Raw genomic sequence first — 16487 nt, 5'->3', positions numbered from 1 at the left:
TATGATGAGGAGAGGTTTTTATTAAAGAAGGCTACAAGAAGTATAAGGGACAACAACGTATTACCTATGATAGCAAGGTTATGATTACAATTCAAGGAATCTCATCAGTAAATTAGCAATGCATATCAGAGATTAGCCACAAGTTCATCCTAATAAATGCATCAATAAAATCCTTTTTTAGGTTAGACTTAATATTTTTTGATAAATCTCTTTACCCAGTACATACTTCATTGTATATTTGGCAAATCCTTTGACAAGGTGGCCCTCATAGTCCTTATTGCTCCTAATAGGGTAGATCATTAGAAGTTATCAATTATAAGCCTTAATAGGCCAAATTTATACTACAGTTCTAAAGCTTTGTGGTTCTCATAGAAGAAGTTTAGTAGCTTGGTAAAGATTAGAGGCAATGTATATGTTTTATAAAACCTTTGACAAGGTGGATCTCACAGTCCTTATTACTCCTAATAAAGTAGATCATTAGAAGTGATCAATTGTAAGCCTTAATAGGCCAACTTTATACTAGAGTACTAAAGCTTTATGGTTCTCATAGAAGAAGTTTAGTAGCTTGAGTAAAGATTAGAGGCAATAGAGGTATACAGGCTAGATAAGGCTATTGACAATAAAAATTTAGATCTTGAATTAGCCATTAGGAAACTAATGAAAGAAAATAAAAATTCATTGAAATTTGACACAAGATATGGTGACCTAGAAATCTTCCAAATAGAAAGTAAAACTAGGGTGGGGATGATATCCACAAGCTTTCGTACTACAATATAAAATTGGCCTATTAAGGGATACAATTGATCACTTTCGATGATCTTCCCTATTAGGAGAAATAAGGACTATGAGGTATACCTTACCAAAGGATTTACAAAACATACAATAAAATATGCACTCAGTAAAGTGATTTATAAAAGACTATTACTTCTATCCTATTAAAGCATTTAACTAATGCACCTATAAGGACTAACTAGTGGTTGATCTCTGATTTGCAACTCTGATTTGCTAGTTGAGATTCCTTGAATTATAATGATCAACTTGTTGTGATAGATAATATTTTGTTGTCCCTTATACTTCTTGTGGCCTTCTTTAATTTTCACCTCTACTCATTATATGCTTACACTTCTTCATATTTCAATATGATACAATGCATTACATATATATCAATCCAAATTACAACTTTCTACAATTAGCTACAATACAAGTTTCACCAAAATACACAAAGTTAGCCTAGCTACTGTAACTCAGGTTTCTTGAAGACAAGCTCGGTGATGTTCTAATACTTGGAAACCACTGTCAATGCTCGAAATCATCTGGCACTTAGTTGACAAAGAGTCTTGGTTCATGCTAATCACTTCCATGTAGCTTGAACTCTGCTAGCACTGTGTGACTCAGTGAACACTACAAAACTCAACATATATTGAATCACTCAGTTGACACTCCATGGCTCAGTCAATACTAGATTCACATCATTGTTACTACTTTCTTAGTAGACATTGGATTTCATGGTTAACTTGGTTAACACTATGGAATACAGTTAACACTAGATTTTCCATCACTTGTACTAAATAACTCAATAAATACTGCTACACTTGGTATAAACTGTACAAATGTTCTAAAGCTCGGTAGCAACTAAGAAACTCAATAGCAATATTATATTGACTAAGTGTGAGTCACTAATAGGAAATTGACCATAATGTCAAAAATCTTCCCCTTTGGCATTAATGACAAAAGCTCTTATCATCCAAAAACTGAATATACAAAATTATAATTCAAAACATTCTTTATCTCCATTCTATGTCTACAACTCTGTAACATACTTTCTTTCTTTTTTTTCTTTTTTTCAAAATTTCTTTTGTAAAAGATATTTTCTACTTATCTTTTCAATACAATGTTGTTCTCCCATATATATACCTAGAGTAGTACTCCCTCATACATCTATTCTTTACATATCTTTACATATACTTCTCCCTCTTTATGCATATGTACATTCATCTATACGTTCCCCCTTTTTCACATAAATGCCAAAGGTTTATCTACATGTTAATACCAAAATGTGACAAGAATTCAAAGTTTACCTTTGGGATTAATGCCATTGTCTTGTCCCAATTTTCTTCTAATTCCTTTCTTGCATGTAATGAAATTTGAACTTCTGTTGATAGCTCCATCATGTGATCAGCTATGGATAAGTTATTTTCATGGATGAGTTTCTTAGCATGTGCAATGTGTTTCTACAATGTGTCCATGTTTGGAAGAATTATGCCTTGGATTTCCATGAGTGTGATCCTAATCTTCTCTTCTTCCTTTAGTAACTATGCTTGCAAATTTGTCATAAATTTGATCGTTCAGTAGAATTTTAGCTTGGGTCAAGTGATAACTGATGAGCACTTTCCTTCATATCTTCATCTATCTTTGATAGTTTATTTTAAATTTCTTTAGGGAAGATATATTTGTCCCGCAACTTAACATATAATGAAGTGACATTATGTAAAGATGTCTCCAATGAAACAAGAATAGTAGACAATTCTACTTGGTTAATTGCAATTTTTTGCACCACTTTTTCTAATAACTTGTTCTCAAATTTTATTTCTTCTCTTTGTAAAAACTTATCCTATCCATTCAAGTATTCATTTAATTTCTAGATAACTTATGCTAACGAATCCAGAATAGGTTGTTGGATCCTTAAAAGAAATTCCTTCATTGAATGAAATCTTCAATTTTTTCTCTATTAGAGTGGAAAAAGAATTTCTTTCTTCTATTCCAAATCTGCATAAGAATTGTATAATATTTTATTTTGATAAATTAAAATTTACTTAGCAATTTAAATGACTTTCATACCTAAATAATAATGAAGAAATCTAAAGTTAGTCATAAAAAAACCCTTTTCAACTCACTCTTAATAGATGTTATGTAATCATCATTATTTCCTATGATGAGAAGATCATTTACATAAAAAAATATATATATATAATTGATCTTCCAACTATCTTGAAAAAGAGAATTGAATCATCTAGATTCAAGTGTCTATAGTTTAATTTTAGGAGGTGCTTAGTTAATTTTTCATAGAAAACACATGGTGCTTGCATCAGGCCATACAATAATTTTACCAATTTATATACATTTTATTTCTAACCTTTGATAAATAAATTAAACCTTTAGGTTGCATCATATAATCATCTTCTTTCAAATACTCATTCAAGAAGGTCATTTTAACATCTATATGATGTATATTCCATCCTTTATGTGATGCTAAAGAACACAAAGTTTTAATTGTACCCCGGTTTAATTTCTCTCTAAGCATATCCTTTTTCTACAAGTCTTGCTTTGTGTTTGTCATGTGAACCATCATATTTATATCTATTCTTAAATACCACTTGCACCCAATTGGATTGGTTCCAATTGGAGGGTCCACCAAACTCCAAGTTCTATTTTTTATGAGAGCTTCATAAGCTCTTTTCATTTCACTTCTTCCTACCTCACAAGGTTTTTCCTTTTAAAATGAAGAAGGTTCATCAAAACTAGAAATATTTAATTCAAAATATTCATACCAGTTTGGAATTTTATTGGTCTATGTTGGTCTCCGAACTAGTTTCTCTGATATTTTCTCAATCTCAAGAGTCTTGAAATTAAATTCTTCATAATCTAGTTTTCATTCTTATTTTTTGCTTTTTTTCAAAAATAAATTAAAAGAGGCGTAAGAACTTTATTGAACTTCAGGAAAAAAAATTAAAAAATAGCAAAGGGCCAAAGCCCCAAGAGCCACCAAAAACCACATAGAAACAAGAACTAAATCATCCCTCCCTAATTCCACTTACATAATTAGCAAGGGTCCTCTCCAAATCTTGATAGAACTCACAGGGCATCTATACCCACTCATCAATCTTCCCCTCATCTAAATTTTTAGATACCCATTTTGCTAGACTATCAATTGCCCTATTCCAGTCCCGTGGAATATGGGCAAAAGACATTGAATCCATCACAGAGCTAACCTATAATATCTGTTACACTATCATAGACAACTGCTAGATAACATTTGAAATCTTCCTCTCAAGGAGAAGATTAACAAGAACTTGAGAGTCAGATTCACAAATCACCTTACCCCACCCAAGAGCATAAGCCCGCTTCAAGGCATATAGGATAGCCAAACCTTCCATCCTATTCATAGTCTGTACCCCTTTATCAACCAAAAAGATAAAAGCAACTAATCCAGAAGAATCATTACCAATCCCATCCAGACCTAGATTGTCCCTGGAAGAGCCATCGGTATTCATTTTCAAAAACCCAATTGGAGGGGGCACCCATCTCCCCATCCTTTGAACTTTTTGCTTTGCACATCTACCTCTTTCAACACAGGCTGAAGCTAGAGATATCCCCTATATTCCAAACCTATCAACCATCTTAGCATCACTTTTCTCATTTAGAAACACAATCTCACTCTTAGCTTTAATAGTTTCTTGGATCATTCCTAAAATTTTAAGATAGACCTATTGAATATCCAATTTCTCCACCCGAAAGAGTCTTTGATTTCTTTCCAACCAAACTTGCCATAGTAGAAAGATAGGTCCAACATACCAAACATCCTGCAAGAAGGGAGCCATGGAGGGGGGCCTCCCCAGACTCATCAAAAACTCTACCAAGGAGGAGGCATGAATGCATGGGTGTTTCCGAACACCCCACCAGAAGTGTTAAAGCTGTAGGGTGAAAGAGAAATGGAAGAACAAATGTAAAGAGTCTTCCTCCCAACTACTGCAAAGAACACACCATGAAGGGCCAAAAAAACTCCTCTTTTGGATATTGTCCCAAGTCAGGCATCTATTCTAGACCAAGGTCCAAATAAAGTAGTTACACTTTGGCCAAGAAAAATTATTCCACACTTTCATCCACCACTGAACTTCTTCCCCCACAAGTTTTTGGGAGAGAAACTCCTAATACCTAGAAGAAATAATGTAAGCACCCCTGGGGTTATGGACCCAAGCCAATACATCATCATCACTAAGGGCACTATAGTTACAGCCAAAAAGAATGTAATGGAGCTCTGCACACTCCATTTCTAGACCAAGAATCAACCATTCCTTTGAGTTCTTCCATCTTGCCTCCACCATCTGCCCCTGAAGGGAAAAGGACTTAAAGTCTCTCATTATAGACCATCTAGCTTCACAAAACCTCTGGGAAAATATGTGTATATGAGGATATTGATAAAACTTGGGAGGGTAGCCATACCAAGCTGATTGAAACTACATTGATAGTTTTGATCGAAACTATTAAGAAGTTTCAATCAAAACTATGAAAGTGGCTTGCTAACCGCTCGTGTAAACTGTGGATAGTTTCAATAGAAACTAAGGCATTTAGTTTATATCGAAAGTTTGCAAAAAAAATTTGATAGAAACTAAGTTTCTATCGAAAATAGCTAGATAGAAGCACACATGAATAGTTTGAAGTTTTTTCAATGATTTCCTTTCTTCGGAGCTGAATTACCAGGTTAAAATGGAGCATTGAAGACCTAAAATTTTACATGATTGAAGTACTATGAACTAACTTTCTAATGACTATGTATTTCATGCTTTCCAAAAATTTTAGGTATATATTTTTAACATGAATTAAATATAGGTTTATTATAAACAATAAACTAAGATATTCGACGCTCATGGAAAAATAGTAAATATTAAAATAATTTTTTTTTAAAATAAGTACGGTCTTCGTATTTGATTGACATTTCAATCAAATTTTTCATTTTAAAAATTGGGTAAATATATAATAAGTTACATGTGTCAAAAGCCACATATGTCTAAATTAGTGTTAGGCCAACTTTAAACTACAATAAAATATGAAATAATAACGATAAAGATATAAGACCAACTCTATGGTTTAGGTATGGATGTTAGCAAACTAAATTCAAAAGAATCACATTGATATCTATTGTAGAAAAAAAAGTTATGTGTGTCAAAAATAGTGTCACTCTTTAAAAATCAGGTTTTTGATATCATACCAATTTTCATAGGAGAAAAAATAATTCAATAAATTCAATTTTTAAAAAATAAAATAAATAAATTTAGAATCTAGACACAAAATTCTAAAAGACTCTAGTTTACTTCATCTTCAAATCCCTAACCGTTAAACGAGAATTTGCATTTGAAGGTGAACGTTTTCTTGAAAATTTAGAGTTCATTGTCAATTAAGTCAAAAAAGTATAACGCACTATTGTGAGCTCACCCAACTTGCATCATGCCAAAAATATGCTTGTAACCCACTCTTGCATATCCAAAAAAGAACATCTTTAATTAGCACAACCCCTTTCTTGAGGGTATTCCAAATCATCGAACCCTTCCCAGAAAAGCCATACCGAGGGATATCTTTCTAGGGGATCCCTAGAAAGTACTTCTATGTCAAAATTTTGGCCCATACCTAGTCCTATTCTACACACCATCGCTAATACAATTTGGTTGCCAGAGCAATACTGGTTAGCATAGATTGTCATAATCCAAGACTCCCAAACTATTTTGGGTTACAAACAACCTCCCATTTAATAAGGCTCCACTTAGCTGAATATAAATTACTAGACCATAAAAATTGTCTTGCTAAGGAATCTATGTCCCTAACAAAGCTCATCGGCACCACCTAAAACATACACCTATAGAGAGGAGGAGCCTGAACCATAGATTGAATCAGCTAGACTCAACCCACAAAGGATAGCCATCAGTGGGTCCAATGAGTGACTTTGAAATAGAACTTATCCAAAATGATCTTCCAAGAATCCTTAGATTGTCTACCCACTGAGATAGGAATCTTAAGATAGAGGAATGGAAGACTCCCAATTTGGTCTAAGCATATGTGGAACTCTCCTTTGAATAGATGGTAGAGTATTGAATAAAAAAATGGAAGACTTGCCTTCATTAATTAGCTGGCCTAAAAAAACAAGATAGACATCTAGCACCTTGTGCATATTAGAAGCCTCCTAAATGGTAGCCATGCCCATCAAAGTGGTATCATCCACAAACTATAGGTGTGATTGAACAAGAAGGTCCCCTCCCCATTACCAGCCCTAAAAAAATCCCTCTTCAACATTTCTTTTTATCAACCTTCCCAAACCTTCTACCAAAAGAAGAAACAAGTAAGGAGAGAGGGGGTCACCTTGCTGTAGACCCTGAGAGGCACCAAAAAGATTAGAATGCTCCCCATTAATAAAACTAAGAAAGAAGTCAAAGTTACACAACTCAAAACCCAATTGGTCCATTCCTCCTCAAAATGAAAGGCCCCCAAAACCTTTTGGAGGAATGACCAACAAACTCTATCATAGGCCTTAGCCATCTCTAGCTTGATGAATATAGCCTTGTCTTTAGAATTGGCCATGGAATGAATAGTCTCAGTAGCCACCACCACCCCATCCAAGATTTGGTGTCCCACCACAAAGCCACTTTTTTCTTCAAAAATTAGCCTTGGAAGCCACTTTTTTAATCTATTAGGAATCAACTTAGATATAATTTTATAGATAACATTGCAAAGAGATATAGGGAAAAAGTGACTTAACCGATCAGCCCCTTCTTCCTTGGGAATGAGAGCAAGGAAGGTATAGTTTAGGGCTTGAAGAATTTTCTTATTCTTCTAGGATTCTTGAACAAAAACCAGTAAATAAATTTTGATAATGTCCCAAAATTCTTGGAAGAATTCTATTGAAAAGCCATCTGGACTAGGAGCTTTTCCTTTTTTCATCTAGAAAATAGTCCTCTCTAGCTCCACCAAAGATATGGCACTCATAAGATGCTCTTTCATTTTGAAAGAAACCAAAGAAGGAATACAATAAAGGACCTTAGCTTCTTCAACCAAATCCCCCTTTGAATCCTCCCTAAATAAAAAAGTAAAGTACCCCACACCTTCACTGGAGATATCCCAAGAAGAAGATAGAACCTTCCCCCTATCTATCACCAAAGTTGATATAGAATTACCATATCGTCTAACCTTCTTCAACTTTAAGAAAAAGGTAGTATTCTTATCCCCCTCTTGAAGCCATTCAATCTGAGCTTTTTGTTTCCAAAAAATTTCCTCCCTTTGCTCCCATTCGTCCAAGGTTTTTAAGGCCCTAGCTTCCTCTTGCTATAAATACTCTGATACCCCATCCTCCCTAATCATCCTAATAATATCATTCAACTCTTCTTGCACCACATTTTTTGCATGGAAAATGTTTCCAAAGAATTTCCAGTTCCACTATTTGAGCTGATACTTAACATATTGAAAGAGTTCTGCAAAAATATACATTGTTGTACCAAAGGCAAGTCTACCATCCTTCCACCAATCAGCCATGCACCCGTAAAGGTCTGGGTCCCTCAACCACATGAGAAAGAATTTGAAAGATGGATTTTGAGGTAATGAATTAGAAGAAATAACTAGCTTAATAGGCCAATGATATGAACCTCTCCAATCTAATATCTCAGAACTAGAAAACCACAATCTGCCAACCCAAAAATAGGAAACCATGAATCAATCTAGATGTTTAGCAATGCAACTATCCCCCACCCTTCTATTGTTCCAAGTGTTTTGACCATTGCTAGGCTTGAAATCCAAAATATTGAGTGCTAATATATTATCCAAGAATAACACAAAAGAGGGCTCAAGTCTTGCATTACCCCCCCATTTTTCAAATAAATCAAGAATAGCATTAAAGTCTCTAGAAATAATCCATGGCAAGTAAGGAAAACGGCTACAAAAAAAATGAATATTATTCCATACAAGAAGCTTACCTTGGAACTCTATGGGAGGATAAACATTGGAAAAAAGAACAAATTCTCCCAACTCAGGCCACAGAGAGACCATGGGTAAGGAGGACCTAAAGGATATCCACTACAATGGTTGAATATTTCATGGGTTCCAAAGACATGCCACACCTCTTGAAGATCCCTAAGCTCCAATGCATTGACATCAACCATTATTCCATAGTTTAGGTGCTATACTTATCATACACTCAATAGAAACCTTGGTCTCCTAAAGAAAAAGAACATCAAGAGAATGACTTCTAACCAATTCTTGAACAACTTTTTCTCTAGGGCTGCTATTCAAGCCCCTTACATTCCATGTAATAATGATCATTTTGGGGGAATCAAAAAATGGGAACCCAAGGTCTTAATAGATCTTGACTCCACCAAAGTCTCCCCTATCATCTTAATCTTCTCTAAGTCCTTCTTACATCCACTTTTACTACTTTTTTCTGAAACCCACTTCTTGCCCTCCTTTTGAAGAATACCGAGATGAGGAGAAGACTTTCCATGCTTATCCATATCTGCAACAACATTCTATGCAGGAGGGGCAGTTCCCACGCCTCCCTATCCCAAATCCACATTTGACTCTAGAATCATTTGAGTACCTGGCTTCCCATTAGTGACCATAGGAATGGTATATTCCACATGTGGAGTAGGAACGAGAATGGAAGAGGCAATCTCCAAGCCAAAATCTAACACAAATTGATCAACATCGGTAAATCCTAGATTAAATTCTGTCTCAACCAACTCATCCAAGACCTCAAATCTGTTAAATGCATACTCATTCTATCTCTCCCTTAAAGTCCTCTTCTAACCTCAATTTTTGTTACAAGCCTTTACCTAAACAAAACCCTCAACATCCATACTCTCATCAAAAATAGGCTTCTTCCCTTTATCAGTACTAGGAGTGTTATCAGGAGGAGGTAGAGCCTATTACTCTACTATCCTAGCCTTCAAACATCTTTGCATCAGGTGAACATATTCATGAAAAGGGTGACATCAAAAGGGGAGGGTCTCATAATCTAGTTGTTGCACCCAAGAATGTGAACTTGCACACACTTCCACTACATCTAGCAATGGTCTACTCAAATCTAGTTCCACACAAATTCGAGAAAAAGTCATTACTTTCTTACCAAGGGTTTGTGTTGAAGGCCCCACTGGCTTCCTAAGCATTGAAGAAAGCATATGAAGAACATCCTCCTAACAACATTCTATTAGAAATTTGGGTAACCAAACCCACACTAGAACTCAATTCGAAAGCTCCTCAGAGGGATTAAATTATGCATGCCATGGCTTGACAAATAGCCCAACGTGGTTGTAAAAATAGGACTTTCCCTCAAATACGCTATTATGATCAGCTAGGCAGATGAATGTGACCATGAAAAAGTTCTTTGCAAGCAACTTGACCTTCATTTCACCCTTTGGTTTCAAAATTCTCCGAGCCCAATTTTCTAGAAATTGGAGGGATACCCTTAATACCAAAAATTTACAATACAGGGAGTTCTTATAATGGTATTCAACATCCTTGGCAATCATATTAAAAGGGATTACTATTTTGGGTCTTTCTTTACATCATTCATGGCATATGTTAATCTTTGTTATCTAAGATCCACCAGGCGAGCTCGAATCCATAGCTCCTAAAATTTGAGAAAAGAGGGCATTATCAAACACCCTTGCCCCCTATCCCAATTAACACACTTCCATTGCATCATGCAAATCAACATCTGGCCTAGCCCTAGAAGGCTCGCCCCAAGAAATGGCCTCACACTAGCCTAAGTTGTCCATAGTAGGGAAACCTCATCTAGGCATTACTAAAAAAGAGTGATCCCACTACTACCCATAGGAAGGCATCCAAAAATAGATCAAACTAGCTTCTATGCCCACATTTTCTATCATTTTTTCTCTCCCTCATGACCAAACAATCCCCCCCCCCACTTATGCATGCACAAATAAAACAAAAATGAGCTAGGGCATGGCTATCCTAGCTCGGCTTTGATTTGCATAGCACCTCCATCCACACACAGTTTTCCCATTCTCATTTTTTTGAAATAGGTTAGTAAAAAAATATTTATAATTCTTTAGAACTATTCTCTTTTAGATTTTCTTTATTCCCTATAACTTCCAAAGATTGACCTAGACTAGGAATCTCCCCTTCAAGAGTTTTAAGTTCATTATCCCATTCCTGACATAATTGTTTTGAGTGAAATTTATCAAGATGAGAAAGTTGTTTGACAATAGTGAGTGCATATTTTTCATTTTTAGTAAATATAACATCTCTAGAGCTTATAATTTTTTTCCCTCATCATATAGACCATAATATTCTCAAGTAGTAGAAGTAGTAGAATAACCCAAAAATATGCATTTTCTACACCTAGTTTCCAATTTATTTTTTAATTATTTAGGAATTAAAACATACTAGATGGAACTAAGAACCCTTAAATTATGGACACTTAGAAAATGGCCATGTTAGAAATAGATAATACTAAGATAGGCGGGAGGGAATCAATATTCTACAAACTTTTTCCCACAACTAGATATTGTTAATTACTTTACAACATGCATATCAAAGTAAACCAATAATGTTGAATAGTGAATAAATCCATACACAAAGAAAACTCATAACACCATATTTTGTTAAAAAGGGAAAACCTGGCCAAGGGAAAACCCTAATGGGGATGGTACCCACAAAATGGTCTACTAACCAAAATTATCCTATTAAGGATATTGACCCTGTTAAGATCTTTGAATTACATATAGTGTCTTGATCCTTATTAGATGACTAGGCCCTATTAAGAGCCTCAACCATATTAGGAGTTGGTAATACAATTACAACTATATGTGAGAAGAGCCTACTTCCCTAACATGCAATTATAAAATGAAGTTCCTTTATACAAAATAGATATAGATAATAAAAACCTTGTATTATTGTACTTTGTATTCATTGTGATCATTCATCAAAATTTGTATCATATAAAGTTTACATATCATACATATGATCCTTGTATAAGCTTTCATATTGCTTTCATGTTATAACTACATCCTCATCACTTCGCAAGTTATGATTCCTTACTTATACCTTTACTTTTTCTAAATTTTTGTCCAACTAACCTTGATGCTTCCACACTTTTGGATATACACAAAATTAACACTTTTCCTCTTAGGGTTAACATCTAGTATGTCATACCTAATTAGTTAAGTAATTATTTTCTTTAAAAAAAATTCTTAACCATTTATTCTCTTGTTTTTATTGTTCTTTGATCTATTCTATTCACTGCCTTTATTAGTGTTTGACTTGTAACTTGATCTATACTATTTTCATTGATTTGCACACTTAGGTACATCATCAAGACACTTGGTTGTACCTATCCTTAACTAGGTAGTTACCAATTTCCACTATAGACTTTTCAATATCAAAACCATCCTAGTACTAATATTAAAACTATCTAACACTTAGAGAATTTTCTATGTTTGGGCATAGAATCTTCAGCCATATAATTTGTCACCACTTCTGAGATATATGTTGCCATAAATAAAAATCATTTACACAATTTACTTAGACATATTGCCAGAAATCTCCCCCTTTGGCATTGATGGAAGCATATGGGAAAATTTGCAAAGTCCCTAGTTTTTACTAGCAATTTTTCCTCAAAATTGGCCTTTACAAAATTACAAAATTACAAAATTGTTAATCACTACATATAACAAAATTTTCAATATATCTCCTAATAATACTACTTTATCCCTTTACATATATTGTATACAATATAATTTTCTATATATTCTCCCCCTTTGACATCAGTGACAAAGGTGTCAAACCTATATACATGTCAAAATTTAAATTATCTTTTGTACAAAAACTTGATATTCTAGAGATGCAATTTGAAAAATATATTTTTAATCTCTCCATCTATTTCTTTCAAATGTCTCTCAATGCCTCTATGGTACTTAATAGTGCACACATATCATATGACACTACTTCTATTGCATTCAAATATGTGTATGCAAACTTCTAATAAGATGTCCTAGCAATAAAGAATTCTTGCAACTTCCTTTGAAGCATACTGATCTTTGGAGATACATGCTCTCTAAATATAGAAATATCTTGATTGCCTTATCCTTTTGTAGTTCATTGATCCTAATGGAATTATGAACTTTTTGCAATTCATCTTAGATGTCTTCAATGTTTACATTTAGTTTCTACAATCTATCAGTCAATATTTGAAGCTCACTCATCAAAACTGGTATCTTACTATCAATGTCTTTTAGATAGTTATAGGACATGATGCATTGTCTATAAAAATACTTTCCTTCTACAAGACAACTTCTCAACTCCTTCACACAAACATCCAATGTTTTTAAGTCATTGTGCACATTGGTGCATACTATATCAAACATTTGCATATCATGCCTTGTTTGTGCCTATACTAATGCAACATCTAATAATGAAGTAAATTCTTCATCAACTATCTTTACCATACCCTTTTCCTTCACCTAAAATTTAGGTTCTATTACCATGGTTGTTACTACATTATGTAGTATGTCTAGGACCTCTCCTAATGTTATTTTTAGGATCTTATTATCTTACTCTTCTCCAACGATTTACTTAGTGACAATATGAGATGCTTCTTCTCATTTTCATCATCAGATGCTACTTAAAGTGTGGGATTTAATAGTGACCTTCTTATCACAAATGTAACAATTCTTTCATCTACCTTAGGCTAGAAGATAACTTTTTCAACTTTTGTGTTGACATGCTCGAGATGTGGTTGGAATGGGTAAAAGCACAAACCTGTGTCACCCTTTTACAAAGGAAAGGGCTAACAAAAGTATAACTATTCACCTTGATAGACATAAAAATAGTATTATTATTTAGAGTTTGAAAATGAAGTAAACTAATGAAATGTATAGAACTAGATGAAGTTTACGATTAATTTTTTAAATAATTATTTGGAATAAGAAATGAAGTATTTTCCTATTTTTTAAAGATAACTTTTTAGTTCATGAAAAATGCTAGAAATTAAGGTCTATTTCCCACCACAAAACTATATGCAAATAAACTTATTTCCCTTTGATCTCATATTATGTTATAGATAACATATGTAGCTATAACAATCAAAAATAAAAATTGGCTTTAGACCTCTTTTTTTCTCTTTTATAATGATTCAAATTTCAACTTATTCAAATCAATAGTTTTCATCTCCCACCATATTTTTTGAAATAAATCTATTCCAACCAAAAGAAAACTCGTAGACTCTGAAAGAGGACTCTCTCCTCCAGAATGTCCTATAATTTTTAATTTTTTTGATTTGGTTTTATTTTAATTTTTTCTCAAAATCAACACCTTCTTGAGTGTTAACATACGTACTTCTAGAATTTTTTTATTACAATATACTATATGTAATTAAAACACTATGAAATCTAGATGTGAATATTCTTAATTGTGAGCTCTATAAAATGGTGTTTACATGTTATTAAAAAGACATCATAAAAAATAGGAAGAGTTATTGAAACATCAATTTTCTAAAATAATTTGATTTCTTTGGTAATTGGAAACTAACTAGTATAAAACATTCATTTACTAGACATTTCCAATTGTAAAAATGTGAGACCATATATGACATAGCTAGAATAAATTTATCAAGATCATATGTTTGAATAAAATTGAGTTTTAGATAGAAATACTCAAATTCATTCGTTCTAATAGGTTAGCCTTAAAGGTGACATAGCTTTGTACTTTTGCCCAAATATTCTCTCTTGTATCACAACATTCCAACTATGTCTCATCTCCTCCTCTTCTTTTTCTTTTCTTCTCTTATCTTCTTCTCTCCTTTTCTCTTCCTCCATCTTTTTATTTTCCTCCTCTCTTTCCTTCATTTTCTTTATTCTTCTTCAATTTTCCTTCTATCTTCTTCTACTTTCCTCTTCTCTTCCTCTTTCTCCCTTTCTTCATATATTTTATTTTCCCCTTCTTTCTTTTCTACTTCTTTTATTTTCTCTTCCTCCTTTTTTCTTTTCTTTTTCCCCTTTCTGTATTATCTTCCTCATCAGAGCTAGAATATTCTATGATATTGACAATAATATTTTTTCTAAAATCCTTAAAAGAATCATCATTATCATCCCATGTTATCTTTGTATTTTCCACTTGCATTAACTCAATATCATTCACTATCTCTGAATGTGAGTTTGGCATTCTTGTGTTCTCTACCTCTTTTACTATTAGCATAGGTGGTGTACTAGACTCAATTGAAATAGGGATTTCTCCTCCTTACTTTGCACTTGGTTTGTGGATGATGGGAAATAGAATTCATGTATTTAGTTATTGTTTTTGCATCTCTTCATTTATCTCTTCATAGTTGCCTCCCATTAGAAGAATGACTCTTCTCTTATTTCATAACAAGGGATCAATAACCTTCATTATGCTATGCATAAATTCATGACTATTTACATCACAACTTTTTATTATAAAATTTTCTCTATTATGTTTATCTTCATCTATAACTCTTATTCTTCTATTTAACGATCTATTATAAAATTCATGTGGGATACTCTTCTGTATAACTTCAAACCTCTTATTCCTCAAAATCACATTCCTTACTACAACATTTTCTAACTATAGTCTATCCATGTTACCATACATGATATAATACTTATCTAACTGAATGAAACTATCTCTTTCAACAATTTGCACATTCAAATTCTCTACCTTGGGATTTCAAGCTTTCTTACTAGTTGATGTTCTTGCTTTTGGTACAACCTTCTTTGTAAATTTGTCCTACATATCTTCTTCATCCTTTGATTCTTTAGATTCTGATACAACTTGCAGAGATTGTCTTCTCTTTCCTAGTCCACTTTCTTGTTGCTTGATTCTTTGTGGGCTCAATTTTCACCTCTGTGAGTCTTTTAGACTTCCTTGTGTTTGGAAGAATGATAGATTTCTCCTCAACTATCTTTACCTTTTCACCATCTTTCCTCTTTTATAATGGGATAGGTTGCATTTGAGAAACTATGGCATAAGTTACAATAGGTATTTATGAAGATGACTCTGCTACCATTACTCCTTTAGATGTTCCTACCATAGCTAGAGGTGTAACTGCAAATACATTTGATTTCCCGCTGGCCTTCATTTTGAAGTCTATTCACATAGCTTCCTTGTAATTCTCTTTGGCCATATGAGTCTCCTTGAGAATGGTCCTAATTTTCTTCTGCACATTCTTCTTAATTTCTTTCCTATGGAGTCTATGGTGGACTTCCTTCATCTTCTCCTCATATGTCCCTCATCAAGGACATTCAATGTCTTTGTCTTATGAAGGTAATATTTTTGTGTATCCTTCAATGAGTTATTAACTCATCTTATAACTCATAGGGTCTATAAACATTACTCTTGTCTCTACAACCTCCATAGATGTAACATTTATTTCCAACATAAAGAATATGCCATTTTTATGCTTCTACACCATTGATGAAGGGATTTTGAATCTTTGTTTCATCCTTTCTTGAAATTTCTTCATCATTATGTTGATACCTTCAATCATTCCTTCCTCTAGTGTGGCTCTAGATAATGTTGAGTAATCATCTTCATAGTGTGTTGATTTCTATCCCATTTTCCTTTAAGCATACTGAGAAACTTTCTTATGGCTTGGAATAAAAATTGTGTCTTCTGACATTTTTAGTTTATCTATGTTATCTAGTAATTGGTTCTTAACTATTTCATGCATGTTAACCTTCTTCCTTTCAACTATC

This window comes from Cupressus sempervirens, chromosome 8 (assembly GCF_028749045.1).
Source record: "Cupressus sempervirens isolate cs-2001-9-10 chromosome 8, ASM2874904v1, whole genome shotgun sequence".
Lineage (NCBI taxonomy): Eukaryota > Viridiplantae > Streptophyta > Pinopsida > Cupressales > Cupressaceae > Cupressus > Cupressus sempervirens.
The sequence above is the reverse complement of the archived record's forward strand: the minus strand, read 5'-3'. Positions refer to the sequence as shown.